The 22,867-nt window shown below is 35.4% G+C and overlaps 1 protein-coding gene across 4 annotated transcripts in view; it reads right to left on the bottom strand.

The window, feature by feature from the left end:
• Positions 1 to 22,867, bottom strand: part of DCUN1D3 (defective in cullin neddylation 1 domain containing 3) — a 34,430-nt gene that overhangs the window by 10,632 nt on the left and 931 nt on the right. The window contains exons 1-2 of one of the 4 annotated variants that reach the window (XM_031942403.1): positions 22,735 to 22,859; positions 14,543 to 14,679 (exon numbers count right to left, since the gene is read on the bottom strand). The gene's annotated coding sequence lies outside the window, so the exon portion shown is untranslated. The other 3 variants (XM_031942406.1, XM_031942407.1, XM_031942412.1) reach the window with 3 other exon arrangements.

Genomic DNA, 22,867 nt, shown 5'->3' with positions numbered 1-22,867 from the left:
CATCAGGGTGGACACTGTTTCTACAAGGCCAGGTTCTGAAGGTCTTCCAGAAGCACTGCATCCAAAAACTCATTACCTTGGCAGCCAATCTGTGGATAAGTTCCCATCAAGCTGGCTCAAAGATGTCAGTCAAGTCTTCATTCCTCCCTAGTTGTTCTACTTTGGGACTTCTCCAACTTTTCCACAACTTCCTATGCTGGTTATCATTGGACAAAACTCATTATTCTGAAGGACCCAACAACACTGGCATCCCACCTCATCACTACCTTCGATCTCTAATATTGGAGGATGGAGCTTGCTTAGAATGTCTCATTTCTCAGGTGGCTGTATGATTCTGGGGCTTATCCACCCTTTCCTACACTTCTGATACCTCCCCCACCCTCTTTCAGCTTTTGTGTGTTATCTTCCCCAGTTAGATCATAAGCAACTGAAGGGAAGGGAATGGCTTTCTTTTTTGGTACTGCACCCCCAGCTTAATGCAGTATCTGAAACAAATAGACAATAAATGTTTACTGATGAACCATAAGTGCTGCATTTTTTTTTTAACATGACAAGTAACATAACTGAAAAAGAATCTACTAAACTCTATTTGTGTAAATAAAGATACCTTTATTCTAGACCTGATTCTATTCACTAGAAGCATGATACTGGGCAAGTCATTTTACCTTCATTAAGTCCCAATTTTCTCACCTGTAAAATGAGAATATTTTCCCGTGTACAGGTTGCAGGCAAAAATCAAATAATGTGAAAATGCTTTATATACTATAAAGTAATGTATAACATAAATTTGTACTATTTGTTATCTAAATGTCCCCAGCTCATTAATTCTACAGGTACCATTTGTATTGTCCTAAATAGAACACTAGCCATGAAGATAGCTCAGTCCTTTAATTACATAAAGAGAGCCCAAGGGGTTGCTATTCTTTTTTTTGTATCTACCCAGTTACCAGCTTGTGGAAGAGGGCAAAAACGAAGGAGACAGGGAAAGGGTCAAAAAATAAGAAGAACCAAGGGATAAATAAAGGAGGGAAGAGAGGATGGAGGAAGAAAAAGAAAGCCAAGGTGAGAAAGGGAAAGAAAACAACAGACATATTTGTACTCTGGAATGAAAAGCTATAGTGGTTAAGCAAGATTACCTATGACTAAGTGAGTTAAGTTTCCATTCCTACTTAATCTCTTCCAAGAAAATATTAAAAAGTTCTTTTGAGGCATCAAAAATATATATACCTATGTAACAGTGATTGTATTATCCAACTCCAAGAGTAGCAGTCAATTAAAAGGAAAATGGACAGTCCAATAAAGACCAGACCTATACCACAGGCATATATTTTTTTTAAAGGGATACAAGTCACTTACAGGGGAGTGTTGCTCAGCAAAGGGAAAATTAGGTGCATAGTGAACAGAGTGCTGGGCTTGTAGTCAGGAAGATTCCTCTCTGAGTTCAAATCTCATGTCAGATACTACTGTGTGATCCTGAGCAAGTCACTTAATCCTGTTTGCCTCAGTTTCCTGACCTGCAAAATGAGCTAGAGAAGGAAATGGCAAACCACTCTCTGCCAAGAAGAGGTAACAGCTCAGCAAGTACCTATCAGAATCAAGTTATTACTTCTAATCTCTAGTATTCTATCCCACAAACAAGTATAGGGGCTAAAAGCTTTTCTCTATTTGCAAATCTAAAACCTCTAGAGGTCTTTTCTTTAAAATGCTGTTCTACTCCATACCCTCTTGTTCTCTCCTCTCACAGTTATTATCTTCCCAAAACACAGACCCTGATAATGTACTAGGAACCAAAGTCACCTTAATAAATAGCACTTACTAATCCCACAGTAGCCAATGTATCATATACCTCTATATATAATTACATATTTATGTATGTATATCTATTGTCTGTATTTCTATCTATATCTATATAGACATCTATTTCTATCTTTCTGCCAAAGGAGAAGGATATATGCATAAAGAGGCACAAAACTCTGCTTCCTAGCCAAGAGGTAGTCTTCATTTTATAAACTTAAACATAAAAAGATTATGTAAATTCCCTGAGGTCACATAGTAAATTCCAGAAGCTAGATCTCCTGACTCCTAATCCAATGCTCTTTTCAGCAGCAGCAAACCCAAATTCCCCCAGTATGATGGAGAAAAAAAGCCTGGCAATCCCTTCTCATTCCATTAAGCCTCCACACCAAGCTCACATCCAGCTTCTCAGACCAAGCTGCACCAATCCCAGCTTCTCAGATCAAGCTGCACCAATCAGCTGGATCATTATGTGGCTTTTTAAAAGGGAGAAGAAGATGATATTTGGTACACTTTGGAGTCAGTGGAATATTCTAATATGAAAAGAGGAAGTAGATAAGGACAAGTAAAAAAACAAAAAACTTGCAAACAATTTCTATTATAGGTTATTGTTTTAAGTGCACATTTGAAAACATATCCTGCTATAACGGAATAGAACTGGCCTCAGAGCTAGGAAGTATGTGTTCAGTCATTTCTTCATGACCCCATATAGCTCAATTTACAGATGAAGAAACTGAGGCAAATTGAGTGAAGTGACTTGCCCAGAGTAACACAGCCATTAAAGTGTCTGAGGACAGGTTAGAACTTGGGAAGATGAGTCTTCCTGACAGCAGACCCAGCACTCCATCATTGCATCTACTTAACTGCTCCAAAAGATCTGGGCTCAAGTTTCATCTTTTGACACATTTCTATGAGAACCTGGGCAAAGCCCATAATTTCTCAAATGCTCTAGGCAACTCTAACACAACAAGGTAGCTGAGAAGGTAGAGTTGGCTCACCCAGGAGCTCCCTATACTAATGAATTCACAGATCCAGTCTCCATTGCCCTTCCCTCAGGATTAAAGACTCTTGATGAGATAAAGGTCATACTACCTTCTCTCTCTCAATTTCTACTTCAACCCCAATTCCTGTCTTCTCTTCCTAACCATTCTCTTTTGTCTGGCATCTACCCACAGTGATAATGCTTCTAGAGAGATGATTAGCAATCTTTCTAAAGATAAGGTAGAAGGGGCAGCCTGATTCTGTCACTGAACTGTCCAGAACTGTCTTAAGGACCTTTCTCACTTCTTTAAGCAACAAAGACATGTCCCCATCAGGCATGTGTTTTCCAACATTGGGGGGGAGGGGAGCCCAGTACAGCATCCGAAGTCACAACCTGTTGTGCCATAGTTCCCTTTTGATGTCCTGACCTAGTTTCCCCATTGTCCTATTTAGTTATTCTGCCTCAGGTTATAACCTTTCCCTCTTAATGTTTGATGAGATAAAGGTCTATCTCAGTTGCTCTGCCCCAAAACCCCAGGCTATAATCATTCTCTTTTAAATGGTTGATGAGATAAAAGTTTTATATCTTTAGGTTATAGACATTCCTTAATGTTTGACTGGATAAAGTTTTATCCATTTTAGATGTCATTAGAATATCAGTAACCTCCCTCCATTGTGTCATCCTAGGGGCCTCCCCCCTCCATTAGGTTATCCCCCTCCAGGTACCCCCCTCATTATGTCATTGTTCTTGTTATCCTATTAAAAAGCTTGCCTTCTGATACTTAATGCTGGACTCTTTGAGGTAATAGTCTAGTCCAGCCCTGGGAGCAAACATGGACACATTGGTCCCAGTATTTCTCTCCATTTAATAAACTATTGAATTGGTCTCTAATCTCTGTCTTGCTCAGTTTCTCCGGCATTACAAACCCTCTGGAGGTCCCACACTTTATGTTCTTGAAAGAGCAGCTGGTATCCCATAAACCTGTCTGTTGACCAAACCTATCAGAGTGTAGTGAAAAGTTTTTTAAAGGAAAGAAAAAAGCTGCCCTAATCAAATCTAAACTGTTGCTGATAGCTGATAGCACAGCAGCCTTACTTTCCCAATTATCTTTGATCTCTGCAGGGACAGCAGGAGAGCTTGCCTCTGCAGTTGGCTAGGTCGGGGTGCTAGTTTTGTGGAATTGTGTACTGGCTGCTGACTGGGTAATATGTCACCCAAAAAATAACTTAGTGAGACAAGAAACTAAGAAGCTGGAAAATCCAATATGCCAGAAATGTATATAACTACTATTTCCCAACTATTATCTCATTAAAAAGAGACAAAGATATTAGTAGTTGCTTGATTACACATATGTTACAAGGGCTTCAGTTATCATTTTTTTCCAGTGGGGCTGGAAGGGAGGTGAGAAAAAGAAAACAAATATTAGTTAATTGAAAAAAAAACCCAAAAAACTGAAAGACAACCACAAATCCAATTCCCTGGACTTCACAACTTTCTCTTGTAGCTCTAGCTCTCATTTATAAAATGTACTAAACATTTATCAATTTCATGTTAAGTAACAAGAAAGTCACTGATGGATGCACATTGATGTCAATATCTTTTGCCTAACTGCCCTTTCAGCCTTCACCCAAGTAGTCCACAGTGCTATTAAAATGTATGAGTATCATTGCAGGATTTTGTGCACATATTTTTATAAATAGAGATGCCAGACACCAAAAGGCCAAAGAACATTAATGCATGAATTCCTTAAACAGCTTTCCTCCAGCTGTCAGACAAGGACAGTATATTAGCAGAGGCTGGTTTCCAAGGGAAAGAATCTATTCCCTGTGGGAAAACTGAGAAGGCCACAAGCACACACATCTTTAACTGAAGCCCCTATACCACCCATCATACAACAATCTCAAGTTGCTCCAAATACTCAGGATTCTGGAAATCAGAGGCATCAAACTCTAAAACATACCTACTAGAAAGTAACCTTTCATAAATAAGAAAAAGAATTATTGTGAGAATATCTTAACATTGAGAGTGGTTGTTGGTGTTTATGCAGAAAACTAACCTACGGCAGCTTTGGGATAAGGTCTTATAGCAAGCAACTTGGGAGGGAAAACCTTCCAAAGCAAACTAAACATGTCTATCTCTATTTTCATACTTTTCCAAGACTTTTTGTCCTAAAATGTACTGCAGCAGAAGGTTAAAGCATCTTTAGTTTGGGTGAGGCCTGATCGCATGATTCCTCCTCAGCCAATCATGCAAGTTCCCGTTAACTCCAAAAAAACAGAAAGATTCATCAGCAACTATGCTAAAGTAAAATAAATTCAGGATACATGAACAAGCTCGACCATCAGAACTGTGCCTGGCACAAAAATGATTTTGTGGGTTTTTCAAAAAGTGTATTCTATTCATACTCCGTAACCCAATATACCAATACCTAAATTAGGGCCTGAAGACTGTAGGCCAGCTCAAATCACTCCAACTTGCCAAATTTAATGGAGCCAACAAACACACATTTTAAAATGTATCCAAATACCAAAAGTTGAAGCATTTTTTTTTTTTTTTTTTTTTTGTCTCTAGGTCTAGTTTAATCCCCTGTGGCTCAAAATAACTAAAAAGGGCCACATATTTTATATTGACTCACACTGGAAATTTTTTTCCATGTCACTATTGATCTGGACATTTTGTTTGATACTTTCCTAAACTCATATTTTGTGTGTAGTATACACACATTAAAGAAGACTGGAAATTTTTAATGGCTGATCATTAATTTTTTATCTTTCTACTTTATTCTTAAAAGAATAACACAATAACAGCATGTGTATACACACACACACACACGCAAAAGGACTTTACAAATATTAATCTATTTGTTCTTCACTTTACTGTGAAAAAACCATACTATCATTATCACATTTTTACAGATAAGGACACTGAGGCAGAGTTTGCTCAAGTACACACATCCATTAAACCACCTAGTTACACAAATAACAGTGGATAGTTATTCTCCACTACCTGCTTAAAAGTGGAGAGCCAAAAACCAAGGAAGCTCTGCACTGAAAATATATAGTAGCCATCACTTTTTCATCCTGAAGCTGTTGAAAAGTTCACAGTTCCTTGTGTGTCTACTCTAAGGTTCAGCAATTGGGATTAAATTGAACTGAAGGTAAATCACTAATTTCCAGCTTCTGAATCAGGATAGGGATCTATCTAATTATACTTGATTAGTGTTCAAATACTCAATTACCATGTAAGCCATTTACTTTTCAAATGCCTTTCAAAGAATATAGAATATTCACCAGCTTATTGACTGAACAGCTAACTGGAAATTAGGTTTTTGCTTCTAAGGAAAGCAGAACACAAAGGAAATTATGGAAATAGCTAAAAGTCTACAAAAGGAACTCAATATAAAGATTATAAAGAATTGACTATATTTGTATTAAATCATGTAGTTCCAAAATGTCTAATAATATGGTTCCTGGAACCATACTTAGTTCTAAGCATCTATCAGAGTTATTATAAAATATCCTACTTTTTTTTTTTATACATATCCTTTTCCCCCCTAAAACAAAGAAGGCCAAATCCATTAAACCACATTTATTAATGTTTTTTAAGAGTCATCATGAATCCCAATTATTGAGAAAATAGGAAGAAAGGAAGATGGGACCTCTAAAACTCAAACAAGATCTATTCTTAACTACCTACCATTTAAAACCCTCCACAAAGGTAGGTTCTCACCTACTTTTTCTTTCTTATTTCACTCTACTCCCCTTCACTAACTTTCCATTCCTGTGAAACTGGCATTTTGGCTATTCTCTGTACAAGATATTCCATCATCTTTGTTTTTCCAGGCCTATATAATAATGGTCCATCCTCTACGGTTGGAATGCACACCTTCCTCACTTACGCTTCAGAATTCTTAACTTCCTTCAAAGCATAAGTTTAAAGTTACCTCCTAATATTACTGTTCTGTAAGAAATGACCAACAGGATGATTTCAGAAAGGCCTGGAGAGACTTACACGAACTGATGCTGAGTGAAATGAGCAGGACCAGGGGATCATTATATACTTTAACAACAATACTAGATGATGACCAGTTCTGATGGATCAGGCCATCCTCAGCAACGAGATCAACCAAATCATTTCTAATGGAGCAGTAATGAACTGAGCTAGCTATGCCCAGAAAAATAACTCTGGGAGATGACTAAAAACCATTACATTAAATCCCCAATCCCTATATTTATGCACACATGCATTTTTGATTTCCTTCACAAGCTAATTGTACAATAATTCAGAGTCTGATTCTTTTTGTACAGCAAAATAATGTTTTGGTCATGTATACTTATTGTGTATCTAAGTTATATTTTAATATATTTAACATCTACTGGTCATCCTGCCATCTGGGGGGGAGGGGGTAAGAGGTGAAAAATTGGAACAAGAGGTTTGGCAATTGTTAATGCTGTAAAGTTACCCATGTATAAATCCTGTAAATAAAAGGCTATTAAATAAAGTTACCTCCTATATAAGGCCCTTTTGGATTAGCCCTTTGTGATTCTCCCAAATTGCTAATACTCTCTTGAAATTATTTTGTATTTACTTATCTGCATAAATGTTTAATCTTCCCAGTGGAAAGTAAACTTGAAATGAAGGGCTATTTATTTTCATTTTTTTGTATAGTAGGCATTAACAAATACTTGTTGAATTTAATTGATTTTTATCTACCATGTGCCAAATTATTTCAAACTATCTCAGCCTGTCTTAAAGGCATACCTTTACACACACATACCTCCCTCTATTCACAAACATCCACAGAAAACCTCTCAATTCTTTGCTTTATAAGCATTTGAGTGAATATGCATATACACCCATGACAGATGAAAGATTTTTCCTGTCACAAGTTCAATGAACAACAGACATAACTTGTGGTTTAATATTAGAGGGCAGCAAGCTCTGGTCCATAAGACAGACAGTCCAATTAGTATTTCCAGATGGTCTATGATTTGACCACAAAAGCCAAGGCTAAAATGAGGGACATTTGAAAATATTCACTGGGCTAGTCAGTGGACTTGATGAACTCTAACTAAAATAGTATGTATGAGTTTATTTTTCCCTTTAGATAAGCTCAAGCTACCATACAAACATCCTACTTAAGACTCATAGATACATTTAATTTGAAAAAATCTTGTGGGAATACCCACAAAGACCCTACAGAAAAAGGAAGACATACCAAGAGGTTCATTTTATACAGTTGGAGGCCTCAAGTCCCAAAAGATATGTGACTTGTTAAAGTCAAATAATCTCAGAATTTCATTGAAGGGATACCACAAACCACCTAATCTCAGACATACCTAAATAAGCATCCTCTCAGTTTGTGATCCATTTCCCAAACTTCACATCTATTTTCTTTCACTCTAAATAGTTTATAATATATTCTGATGACAATTACTTTCCTGCTTCCATCTTCACCAAAGTTATGTCCCTTATTTTCTACCTAATTTCTAAATTGTCCCACATGAATGGAGCTTCTTTATAATGATATATACAATATTGCTCCATTCTCCACTCCGAGCCAGTCATGAATTTAACCTAACAAAATAGCCAATTCAGCCAAAGAGAAGAAATATACTCCTTAAAGTGCAGCCTACTACTAAGTATTTAAGTAAACTAGTACTAGATAGTCTTTCTTCATGGTAAAGTTACTCTATACCAGAAAAAACAACAATCACTGAGTTAACAGATCCTTTCAGTCCCAGTTTTTAAGAAGCTAGACCTAAATGAAGTATATAAGCACCGACTTCACAACTCTTATCTATACTCTTCGAAGTTAGAATTGTGTCAACTTTTAGTTTTACTAAAATCTTTTAAAAACATAAAACCATAAAAGAATATGTATATTGCATTAACTGAGATATAGTCCTTTCATATAAGGCATATTTTATGAAACTGATCTTTTTCTCACTTCGTCTCCATTGTAGCCACTGAAATAATTATTTAATATTAAGTGCTGTTCAGATTTTCTGAATTTAGAAGCTAATATCAAATACATTTGATTGATTAGTTTTCAACCTGAGAACAAGAAGTTTTATATTGTTTTATGAAACAGTTTTTTAAATTCTTCATTATATCACTAGACTATTGGGCAGAATAACATAAGTTTAAAATATGCAGGCAATTAATTATACTGTTAAAAAAAAAAAGCCTAGCTAAAATGTCTTTGAATTGATTAATATCATGGTGAAAACTTATAAAGTAGGGGTGTGTGTGGATGTGGGTATGTATGTAAACAAAATTTGAATGAATTGTGACCAATTTCCTTGTTTATTTTCCCATTCTGATTTATTTTAACAGCAACAGATGATCTGCCATCTAGTGGCCATTGCAATATTGTTTTTTAGAACTACCCTCCTTTCCCCCCCCCCAAAAAAAAATGCCTTTAAAAAAACCCAATTATTACAACCCTAACAAGCAAAAAGTGAATTAATGTATAATATTGATAATATAAAATGATTTAGTATTCATCAAATATGACTTTCATTTATATATAAACTCTAGCCTTCACACTATTTTCAGAGGACAAAAAAAAAAAAAAAAAAAAGCTGAAGAAATTTCTTCTCAGTCTGTTATTCTGGAATCTGCTCTGAAATACTTATAATTGTTATTCAGATTATTCCTTAACTTATCAGTTCCTAAGGTAATGTGAAAAGAACACTACCTTTATAAATGTTCTCTTCCCTATAATCTTTACTTCCAGAAGTCCAAATGAGGAAAACAGCCATTCTCTCTTCTTTACGTGTGCCATACAGTCTCATTGTAACACAATGTACTTGCTCTTTAAGGGCTTAACAGCTTTACCTTCCCACCTGCTTTTAGTGAGTACAAAGCAAGATCCCCAAATATTCATTTGAGGGGAGATCATATGATCTCCCAGAGTGGGAGATTCAGACAGAATGAGAGCTTCAGATATTTGGACAAGAGTGGGAATGGGGAGGTAGAGAGAAGAAAATGGGAGAAGGTTCAAGGAAAATTTGAACAACCCTATGTACTGAACAGCATTCTCTTTCCCCCTATACATGAGTCATAAGTTTAATGCATTTGAAGATGCAAGCACAAGAACAGTTAAAGAGTATTAAGAATATGACTTTGCTTTAAAAAAGGATTTAAAGTAAAAAGATGATTGATGAAAGCAAAGTTAATGATAAGTACAACATACTTTATTCTTCTAATATCCAATCTTATGTCTGTATGGTATTCATAAAACTCATTTGATGACAAAGTGACTTAATTTGGATTGAAACATGTATCTTGTCAAGAAGGATAAAAATGAGCTGCCATTCCTTTAGGTCTTCTAAGAGAGACCAAGAAGTGTAGACAACTGACTTGAAATGATGGCTCGCAGAAATCTGGGAGTAAAAGTTATAATTCAGAACTTATATATATATAGGTAGATCTAAACACTTGCCACGAAAATACAAAAACTTTCACCTTGGAAGATCTGCAGGATGATATTCTCTGCCTATGCTTTAAAGACTTCAAAAAGTCAGCTTATTGTTCTCCAACTCTAATCCTAGTTAAGCATTCAGAATAGAGAGCAACTCATAACTCATATAGGACATTTTATAAATATCACTTCCAATTTTAGGGTTAAAGTAAAGAAAAAAAGAACAAAATCAGAAACTTACTTTAACACAACACATTGAAGATTACAAGGTGAACAAAGCCATCTTCTACTCATTTAAAAAGATGTTCCCTTATTTGAAGCTAAATGAAACCAAACTGACCTCTCTAATGCTTATGTCGGAACTATGAACCAGGAACTATAATCCTAGACAAGTGAAAGTGTAGTAGTAATTTACAAAGTGGAAAAAATAAGAAATCGATTTTTGAGGCTATTTAAAGAAATAACTTTGAAACTATGATTCAGTTATAGGAGTCAAATTAGTTTTAAAATTAAAACTATTAACAAATAATTAACTTTGAAGTTATCTTTTGATTTCAAACATCAATTTCTGATTAACAAGCCTTCATATTCAAGCAAGAACCAAAAAGAGAAAGAGAGAAGCAGGAAATACTCTTCCTGAGAAGTGAAACACTATGAAGAAATAAGATAGGAAAGTTCAAGAGACATTAGTCAGAAGGCTGAAGTGAATGATGATGACAATAAGCTGAGAGACGACTGAATCTTAAAATTCTATAGCATATAGTACTAGCTAGCAGGAACTTTCAATCTTTCCAGTGAGTGTTCAATGTAACTATGCTTATCAAAGTGAAATATAATTATCAAGCAGGACTTAAACAGAAAGGTAAAATCTTTTCACTGTACTGTCTCACTTTTTTTTTTTTTTTTAAACCAGACTAAGTATTCAAAAGGCAGAGAAATAAAATTTAGAATGAGTCAATAGAAAGAGTGATGATTTGGTACTTAGGTGACCATAGCTCAGTCACTTCAATTCTCGAGGGTTCAATTTCCCTATTTGTAAAATGAAGCAACTGGGCTAATTGACCTTTAAAGTCCCTTTGAGCTCTAAATCCTAATCTCTTTTTTAAAAACAAAACAAAAAACTACCACCAAACTAGAACTTCAAAAACAAAAACCTAAAAATGAAAATTCTATTATCTATTTTTCCTTACAAAGCTGACTTTAAAGAAATGGTATTTATGATTCTATTATAAAGGAAATGAAAAACATGTGGCACATTTAATCTTTAGGCATATAAATATTTGTTTCACATGCAAAAGGACAAGTATGACATCTATATAATTCCATTACAAATTATTTTAAACAAATTTTTAAAAGCATTATTGAGAAGGGAAATATGATATTAATATCTATAGAAAACATAGGATCATAACTGAGGCCCCACTGTTTATCCCTAATGACAGCTTATTGCAATTCAAGTCTCTAGAACCTACTAGTTTTGCAAAACCAAACTTATGAGACAAGTGTCACACTTCTCACATTGGATAATTTATCCATCCTTAATAACACTGACTTCGCTCACATATGAAGTGAAAAAAAAAAAAAACAATTTAAATCACACAGTGATCCAAAAATTCATCTTCCCAGAAATTTCCAACCAAATAAAAATAGTAAATTTGTTTCAACTGAAGAAGCTAATATTGGCAGAGTTGATTAGAGATAATGAAGTACACAACCCAAAGAGAAATACAAACAAAATTAGAAAATTAGAATTATGCATACATAGCAGGGCTTTTATCAAAAGATCCCTATCTACCAACCCCCCCCCCCCCCAACATTTCAGGAAACTTTTCTTGGCAGAATAGTTGATCTAAATGTCAGATGACACTTCTATCAGATGACAAATGAGTAATTTTCAAAGTAATACATAACATGGAGACCATAATAAGGATATGTTTAACAGTTGCTTCTTAAAAGATCATACCTAGACATGACATTAAACAAAATGGAAGAGAAAAATTTGGACTGGGCTACTAAGATGTAACAGAGACTAAAGCAAAAAAGATACTTTGTTCTTTTCAAAACTAATCTAAACAAAGATAACCACCACAATAAAAAGTGGTAGTAAATGAAGAGAAACTTAACATTTAAAACTATATTTTTATTGCAAGAAACTAATTAGCCCTACAACCTTTTGTGTTGTTAATTATAGAACAAGATTAGCCAAAAAAAAAGATCAATAAACAAATACAACTGCATGAGATCGGCTAAAAAAAAAAAAAAAGTTGGAAGTAGCAACAGTAATTAATGCTTTAATTAAAAAGTATATTTTCCACCTAGAATAAATTTTCTTGACTTCAATTTTCTTGACTCAGCTGAGATTTTAGTTTTTAATCTCAGGGTTAACTAAAAAAGAAACCCTTTCTCAAACAATTTTTCATCAGTTTCACTACTTCTCATGTTTTCATTTCATTCAGTGTTTTAGACTATAAGAAATATAGTAGGAAATGGAAATAAATATTAAAGAAAATGTATTTCAGTGATCTTGGGAATGGCACAGTAAGGGTCAACATGTCAGCCTGTAATCATTCTTGGCTCTTCCAGGATCCTCAATTCAAATTCTGGCTTAGGTTTATGATTAGCTGCATGGTCCCTTCTTGGCAAAAGCACTTGGGGAACGGGACATTTAAACTAGTGATTTCACTGGTGTAATGAAGTAGGAAACCACCTGTACTGAGGCAGACTAACATTTGCTCTTCAATTTATAATCTAAGAGAGTTGCTAGGATCCCATAGGCAGGAGGAGGCTTGGGTAGTAATTGAACTCGGGTCTTTTTGATTCTGAGGCTAGCTCTCACCCTATTATACCACAGTTCCTTTTTAACTGAAAGGTAGCCACCACACTACTAAAGGGTGAAGAAAAACAGTGACAAATGGAAGTTCTGTTACAATGAAAAAAATGCCAAAACAATCTGGAATAGTGCAAATTTTAATGAATATCTCCAAAAACCATATGATTGAGTGTTGCTTATTCATTTTAATAACCTGACATTTTCTCCAAAAATGCAAAGAAAACCTTAAAGTCTGGGTCAATTTTAATTGGTTTAGGCAACAATATTCCATACATTCTGGAACTTGGCTTCTATTAGCCATCATAAAAAATGTTTACTTGGATGTCTCTATATTACATATTTTGCTAAGCAATATAATACAGTTCTCTCTCATATGGTACTTTGCAATATAAAGTGTATTCACAATTATTATGAATTATTAACTATTAATATTTATACAGTATATTAAAGTTTGCAAAATATTTTCTTCACAAAAACTTGTAAGAGAAGTAATATCATCCACACTTTACCAAAGAGAAAACTGGGGCTGAGAGAAGTTAAATGACTTGTCCATCGTTACTTAGTAAGTAGCTTACCCAAGTCTTTTGGCTCCAAGGCCAGGGTTCATTCGATCATACCAGGCCACCTGCCAACTGATTATATGTCTTCTAGGAGTAAATATTAGTGAACTAACTTCATTTGGAAGTAGTAAACCTGTCCCTTCCAATTTACTTGGAATCAAGCTCTTGGCTTCCTCTGAAAGAGAGTAACAATATGGAGCTTGCCAACTGACTCATTATAAGACTGTATGAGCAGGTAAAACAGATGTAATAGAATCTATTCAGTTATTTACTCCCCAAAACATGACATGGTTGTGCCTAATTAAGTCCTCTGGATCCACTGATCCATGTCCTAACATCCTTGTTCAAATTCTAAAAGGCCTTATAATATAAATTGTATATAAATTTTCCATCTTCCCAAAGAACTGGAAATGCACAATTAACTTTGAATTAGAGTCACTTACACACATTTAAAATACCTAGGGGGGGCAAGGTTTTACCTTCAAATTATTAAAAACCTGATATATATTATTGTTTTACGTAACTGTGAAACATTATAAAACACAAAGCTAATAGAGTACCTTATAAAAACTGACTACTATGATGTTTTACTGGGAACACCTCACCAGATTACTATTCAACCAAGACTCTTTCAGAGTTAAAAGCAAAATGTAGTCAATGACACCTGTCTAAGTAAGTTTAGCTGCTGGGGAAGCAAAGTATAGGGCTAGCACCAAAAAGGTCCCACCCAGAGGTGAAGAAATCACATTCTGGAATGCCTTCCCAATCCTAATTTCAAGTTTTGAAGTTTGCTCTTTGGAATCTGAAGTTGTTCAATCTGTAGCATCTAGATGCTGAGTAGATTGAAATAAATCACAGTAGTGCCCATCATCCAATTCAAATTTGAAGGATATTAATAGTTTCTTCCTTCCCCTGCTTCCCACCATGCCCTCTTAAAACCTACTTACTTTACTCTTAGAAGCCACTTTCTTGAGTGATATCTAATCACTAATTATGGTAACTGTGGCTGTCACCAGGTCAGCATATGCTGGGTGTCTGCAGCACTAGCAGGAATTCTGACCCTATTGAGCAGAACCAAGGGCACCTGTTAAAACAAAAATAAAGAAAAAAGGCCAAGTTAAGATTAAAGAATTAACTGAAGACAAAATGAATACCCATGGGTGAGTCAAGCAGTCTCTGATTTTTAAGAAATAAAAACTTCATCATCTGAAATGTATTTGACATTCACAATAAAACTACAAAGATATGGTAAATATTTAGTTTTTATATTCCAGAATATAATAGATATTTGTATACATAAATATATGTAGATTTCTAAGAAATAACTTCTCTCAAGGAAAGAGAAGCCAACAACCTTTTTTTTTTTTTAACTGTTTCATAAACTTTGGCAATCACAAATTATCTCACATTTTTAAATGTGCTTTTTTTTTTCCCCATTTAGGACAGGTCACACTGTACCAATAACAACAGTCATACCTAGGTTAGCATCACAAAGGACTCTAATCTGTGTTACAATTTAGATTCAGAAACATTTCATTCACTATCACTCACTATTGCTTCAGACTAAGTAATAGAAGCAAAAAACATCTCAGAAAAATTAGAAGACCTCTCCTAACTATTAAGTCCTGATTAACCAGTCAATCTTGAAGATCAACATAGTCAGACATAAAAGTGGAAGCTGTTTTTCCTTGCTATGGCTCAAAGGCATTTCAAATTGTGAAAGGGGTCGGTTTGTGTTCACTTACAGGTCCTACCCTCTATACTCAGTTAAAGAGCACTCACCAACAATCACCTGGTCTTCCCCAATATCAGCCTTCACAACCCTCTTCCACAACCTTTTTCTCAATAATTTATTTTCAGCATTCCCCCTTTCACTTTTTACTGACCACCTTAGGATTTGAGAGAACTAACAATAGGTTCTACAGAAGGAAAATTTATTAAAAAAAAAAAAAAAAAAATCTGCTAGATTGTGAACTCCACATGGATAAGGATAATGATAATACAGACTTTATTCATTTTTACAGTCCCTTCACAGCTCCTATCACCCAGAATTGTATAAAAGATGCTTAATAAATATTTGTTAAATGGTAAAAGACTGGCAACTTCTAAGTTAAGTTCTCTCCTATCATAAATAAAGCATGTTGATTTCATCTTTTCAAAATGACAGCAGATGTCTGATCAGACAATTTACTTGTTTCAAAGGAAAACCAGTTTATAGGAAAGATAACCCAAAAAACCAATCACTTAGATTCAGCCTATTTCACCCAAGGAATCTCATCTAATGTCATTTCTTATTATCAAATTGTTCCTTTTATTAAAAGGAACAAAATATTACCATGGTTAAGAAAATGGTTGTATTCTTCACAACAGAGTGCATAGAAAAAATAAGTAAAACAGCTTTCTGCACAACATCCCCTGTTTTAAATCTACTCTGCTAACTCTACAATATCATACATCCCTTCATTTAGATCACATTCATATAGCTAAAGATGTTATATTTTATGTAACTTATATAACAGACATAAGGGAAAATCAATGAAAAGAGATAACCTGTATCTATGCATTTTAAAATATTATTCCCTCTCTTTTTTTCTTTTTTCTTTTTCTTTTTGCTGAGGCAATTGGGATTAAGTAACTTGTTCAGGGTCACACAGCTAAGACGTGTTAAGTGTCTGAGACTAGATTTGAACTCAGGTGCTCCTGACTTCAGGGCTGGTTGCTCTATCCACTGTGCTACCTAGATGACCCTAAAATATTATTCTCTGTAGCATTCTGATTAACATCATTTAAGAACCTGCAATAGGGGCAGCTAAGTGGGCCAGTGGATAAAACACCAGCCCTAAAGTCCGGAGAACTCGAGTTCAAATGTGACCTCAGACACTTAACCCTTCCTAGCTACATGACCCTGAGCAAGTCCTCAGCAAAAAATAAATAAATAAATAAATAAAATAAAATAAAAAGAAACTGCAATAATACCCTAATTGTTGATCTTAGTCTTGACCTTTACCAAAATTTTGTAAACATTTGGAACATTTCTCATTTGCAGCCTAAATATTTGTCCCATTGTCAAAGAAGATAATTGTCCCATGAACGAAATAATCAAGAATTTTTCTCTTTTACTTTTTTAAAAAATATATTATACAAGACCTTTAACCCAAAACATTCATGGAAACTGACAACTTCCAAAATTTAGCAAAGTAGGAATAAAAAGGAAAACCAGGAGCCTAGGAGTTTATGGGCAAAATTTAAGTATCTATTTTTCCTTCTTCCTAAACTGTATATATAGGAACTGCAATCAACACTGTAAATGCTGTGACTCAAGGCCTTCATAGACTCAAAATGATGGGTCACATACCACCCCACTTTAAGCAAACAATGCACACCCAGCCAAAAACTTTCACTAATTGCACAGAGTTTAAAGCTATAACTCTCCTATCTCAACACAAAGATGATGCACTACTAGATGAGGAGGCAAAGCAGAGTAATAATCAGTATATACAATCAGGTGGGCTGGCTAACAGAACACAGTAAAGTATTAAATAATAGCAAAAAATTACAAGTGTTAAATACTAACTACATAAAAATGTCTAATCTCACTCATGTCTGGTATCAAGCTTGGAACAGAGCTATAACAGACAAGAGCAGAATGAATTTCTAATCACAGTGGTCTTAAGAGTTAAAACCCTGAAGAAACTAGATGAGATGGATGGATAGTATTCATAGGGCTATCAGATCAAGGTCTCTTAGGCAATGTTGCTATACAATCTGAAATAACACAATATGGAAAGGCTATAACACTGACTGCTGCAGCCTAAATAAGTAGTCAATCTTTAGGAAGTCATTAACACAAGTTCAACCTTTCCTAGCAATCAGAGTAGTGTCATGGTAGCAGTATATGATGGTCATAAGCACGTTACTTTAAGACATAAAGAATAGCTAGCTATATGCTTCATCTCTGCAGACATGATACTTGAAGTGTTTCCTTTCAGCTAAACTCACATTTATGCACAACCCTAATGAGGTATCTCTCCTCCCAGTATCTTCTTTTAGGCAACTCAAATTTTGGGAACTTGCAAACTACTATTTTACCACCAAAAAATAATTTAGGTGTAAGCATTTATTTGTAATTAATGACTAACTGGAAACAAATCTATGATTTCACTGGTATAAGGAGTTTCCAATAGTGAACTCCCTACTTCAATGGATATAAACCCTCCAAGTTATATAGCTTATGGATCAGAAAAACTAATCAATTTGCCCAAATCGGTAAGTATGTATCAGAGATTGGCTTCTTCCAAATTCCAAGGCATCCATTCTACCATACTACATCCCATCTACCAATTAAGATATCAAATAATCTAAAACAACCTATTTCTCTGCCTCCAAAAAAAAAGAAAAAATGTGTCCTCCCTACCTACCATTTAGGAAGAATAACAGAAATGATTGGTTCAAGTTTTGCACTGAAGAGACAGCTGCTGATAAACATTTTTTATATTGTACTATTGAGAATTTTCCCAAATTTTATGAAGAACTGGTACTCAACTAGTTAGTTCAACATCTGTAAACATATACAAAGAGGTAATTGTAAGTTATATCAAGAGACAGGGTAACAGGAGTTACCATGTAATTACCATTGTTTCATCTGAGTTACCATGTCCTCACCTCAAAACAACCAGCAGTCAGTAAGCAATTAACTCTACTTGCCACAGAATGTAAATCAAAAACAATATCAAAATCAGATTAAATTTTATGTGATCTGATGAAATTTAAAGCCACTTAATCACAACTCCAATAATTCAGTGGTCTCAACTGCTTTATTGAGTTTCCCATTACATCGTGAGTTTGGCTTAATTTTTTTTAAGAGGGCCCCCTGAGATTAAGAAACAAATCCAAATGGCAACCTCGATGGAAAAATCAAAACTTGAAATTAAAATTCACGTAGATAGGTGCAGGTTCATTTTTAAAATACAACTAACCAATTTAGATACCACTGGCTTCAGCATCTAATACTTTTTCTTCATTTTTTTTTTTTAATATTTAAGAAAAAAAGTCACCGGTCTCTAAACTGGCTGATGAAATTTCAACCCACAGGATATTTTCATACTTGAATTATAATAAACCTTTGAAATAAGAATGAATAGTGGAAAGCTTAACAGCCCACTGGAAAGAGCATTTTAAGCACATAGAGTAAGTCAAAATTCTTTAACCTGGGTCAATGCCAAAAAAGCCATATAAATATAAATTCTCCACTTTTCTGAATGGCCTACTCTATGGAATGGGGAGGGGGAGGAGAGAGAGAAGGAATCAAATTGTCTGCACAGTATTAATTGTTCACTTTTGTAATTTGCAATGTAATATGTATGCATATACATTGATTGATTCAGCAAAAATACTCCTGTCATCCAAAAGATTTTCATAATTGGAACAATCGGAAGCTTCTGGCATATAATCAGTAAAACCTACCAAAATAATAACACTTGAAAATGGCAAACAATTTCTTAATATAGGATTACATTTTCAGAAACAATAAAGGGTTTTAATTAGCATTTGTGAAATTGTGTGTAATTGTACAAGTACCTAAGCAACATTTATATTTTTCAACATTCAAGGACAAGAAGCCATTTTACCTGAAATATTATTCACTATTTTTCCCCCCAGGACTTGAAAGATCCAATGAGTGAGTTACTCTTGTTACAGAGACATCAAAACCTCTCAATCCAGACATTTTCATAACTGACAGAAAAATTCATCTTGTGAGAGCTAAACTCTACACCCAGCTACATACACTGTTATTCTCAGTACAGATATTAAGTGGTGGGAGTCTCTACTTGAAGCCTTTTAGCTTTGTAGGAAATGACTAATACTATGGCTCACTTAGCCTTAGAGAAAGCAGAAGCATCCCCACTGCATAAAGTATCCAAGAGAAGGTCTCCAGTGAAGGTATGTTTTGAAGATAAGAGACAATTACAATTACATCCCACTGTATTTTAGTTCATTAAGAAGGCTCATAGAAGTCTTTTTTTTAAATGTACTGTTATGTTGAGCCTAAAACATGAAACTATTAGAAATTAGTGATCTCAAGAGGAAAAGACAGATGGCTCATAGTTTAATATGTCGTAAGTTCAATAATAACTTGTAATAATAGCTAGCTTTTATATTTCTCTTTTAAGGCACACAAATTTCTTTACATATATCATCTCACCTGTTCCCACAGCAAGTACAGTTAGCTACTACAAATATTATTAATCCCACTTTACAGACGGACTCAAAGGGGTTAAAATAGCTTGTCCACAATAACACAGCTGTAGCTTGTGTAGCTTACTAGTGTGGACAAGATTCAAATCTAAGTGTTCTTGATTTCAAGTCCCACTACATCACACTGCCTTTCTAGTTCAAGCACCAAAGTGGGCAATTAACTTTGCTCTTCCACTGATAGTTTGGACCCCTAGCACAGGTGATTCTTTTCCTTTTTTAAAGATATCCTTTAATCAATACTACGCTGATAACTGTTTAGCAACCAGGTTTTTTGAAGGGTTGGGAGTGAAGAAGGTAGAAGAAATATACTCACAATACACTTAATTTAATCTGTATTAATAACATTTTCTCCACCACTTTCCTACATCTAGACAATCAACAAAACAACATCAAGCCTTGATTTGTATCATTTGCCAATTTTCAAGTTGTAGATACTGTTACATTGAGTCTGAGGTTGCTCTAACAGCACACCCTTAACTTTAATTCAGCCCAATACCAAGAGATATGTGTTGCCTAGGTATTTTGCTTCTCAGTCACAAAAGAAACCAGTCAAAATCTGAAACTGTGTCAACATTGAACCATTCTTACTATTAAAAAAAAAAAAAAAAAAAAAAAAGCCAATTCTTGGATCATTAGTCCTCTTCATGATAGGTCAGTGGTGTCATCATCCTAGTTTTTATAAGTATTAAACAGCACATTTTACTTGGCGAAATGCTATCACAGAATTATACAGTGGTTATCAAAAAGGATTCCTATATTAGGACACATAATAATTTAAAATAGCACAGCAAATTCTACATAAATACCTAACTTGAAAAAAAGACTATAATAAATTAACATCCTATGAATTTTAATTATGAAGAATGGAAGATTCATCAGCTAGAGAAAGCCAAGGTGACTACTACCTCTATAACTTAGCCCTCATCACAGTATTAGTTTGTGATGATAAAAACCCAATAGCACAAAAGAAAAAATAATTAAAATTTAAAATGCCTGTTGGAGTAACGACGGAGTATAGTGGAATTATAAAAGAAAACCTGTCATGTTTTATCTTGACTGCTTATTTATATTATCCAGAATATTGAACAAAACACTCTATATTCATGTAAATATGATTCAAACCCAACTTTCTGTCATTCTTTTGCCATGTCTCTTTACACTAATGCAACTTTATGAATTTTAGCACAGTACTACTATTACATCTACAAAAATCTTTGTGACTTGTTTTAGGGGGAGGATTCCCTTCTTCAGGATGCCATTATATATAAAGATGTAGATTTTTTTAAAAAAATATGATGTCCAAGCCCTATAATAGAAGCAAAATTAATGGATAAATATTTCAATCAAAAACTAGCAAGGAGTTTGGACATAGACTCAAAATCTTCCAAAAAATGCAATTCCTACTTCCAGATGAATAAAATGGTGTATCAGAAGAGCAATTTTCACATGGTCAAGGCTAGCCCCTTGCTCCAAAATCCAAACAGTGATCTGTGAATGCCCTGAGTTCTTTCTCCTTAATACAAAAGAACACCAACAAAGTCTTCTTTACAACTATTTTTCACATTAGTTACAGCTTTCCCTCTTCAAAACCAATCAAACAGAGATCGCCTTTAAAATCAGCTATGTACATATCTAAATAAATAAAATAAAATAAAAACCCAGCATATGCTCTATGTGCCTTAAACTTCTTGTGTGCCAAACACATAAAAGAAAAATAATAAAGAGCTGTTGTCCAACTGTGAAAACAAAAAAGTAATGTGGGGTTTTCTGCTCTCTGAAGTGCATCATCAAGTGTGGGTGGAGAGAGAAAAAGAATCTAGAATTAGAAGAACACTAAATCATTCTAGAAATAATTGACAAGGTGTAAATTCTTCATATACAAAGTATTTAGAGCAGATCTTGATTACTAAGCTAGAATGCCATTTAAATCCTCGCAGGGGATAAGGGATCACCCTAACTCTGAAACCTTGAGGTCAGATTTTTTTCAAATGAGTAAGTATTCATTATAATCTGAAGCAATTAGGCAGTGAGTGATGCTCCCTGTCTGACAGAGCCTATGACCGCTGTTACAAAGCTTGCAGTTCTGAATGATTAAAATCAAAGGCTGAATCGAACACCAAATTTGAAAGAGCCCGGCGTGAGGATAAACAGTATCGTTGTTATAAAATAATAATGATAGTTCCCCAGACACATTAGCTAGGATCATGGGATCATAGTGGAAAAGAATGGGAATGGAAAAAAAAAAAAAAAAAAAGCCAACATAATATTTGTCACCACATCCCATTTCCTACACAGGATATAGGCAAAGATTCCAGACTCATTATCCTAGGCACAGATGTTTATCATTTACTGCAAAGGTGCAGAGAGGCCTTCGGGTCCAAGCTCCTTAACATTAGGAACAGTTTATCAATAGAGTTGGGAGGTGGGGAGGAGGTCGAGGCTAGAGAATTCACCCACCCCCCACCCCCCACTGAGGCACAGACACCAATGCTCTTACCTGGGGCACATTATCCCAGTAGTTCCAACTCCCTGACACACACCCCACCCTAAAGGATCCCGTCTCCCTTTCCCCATCCCCCCACCCCCGCCCAATCCCGTAGGGTGGGGGCTGCTGGGGGTGGTCAAGAGAAGAGGATGAGTAAAAGGTAAGTTTCCCGAGCACCAGGTGACTAGCCACAAGGTTCTGTTCACAGCCACCTTCTGGGTGAATAGTTCCTAACAGTCGTAGACCCATTTCCCCCCCATAGCCACCCCCTCTCAGCTTTACCTCACTTCTCCCCCTCCTCACTCCACCCAACTCACAGCTGCTCCTGAGGCTCCTCCAGCCCGGCCAGCCAAACCCTTTCTGGAAACGACGGCAGCCCGGAGGGTCCAAACCACCTACCATCTCCGCTCGCGTTCCAGTTCCCTACACCACAGCCGCCGCCTCCTCCTCTTCCAACACCGCAGCCGCCTCCTCCTCATCTGCAACACCACCAGCGGCGGTCGCCCGGAGGCCCCGCCTCCTCCATCTCCTC

Source organism: Sarcophilus harrisii, chromosome 1, assembly GCF_902635505.1.
Source record: "Sarcophilus harrisii chromosome 1, mSarHar1.11, whole genome shotgun sequence".
In the NCBI taxonomy this organism is placed as follows: domain Eukaryota; kingdom Metazoa; phylum Chordata; class Mammalia; order Dasyuromorphia; family Dasyuridae; genus Sarcophilus; species Sarcophilus harrisii.
The sequence above is the reverse complement of the archived record's forward strand: the minus strand, read 5'-3'. Positions and strand labels throughout refer to the sequence as shown.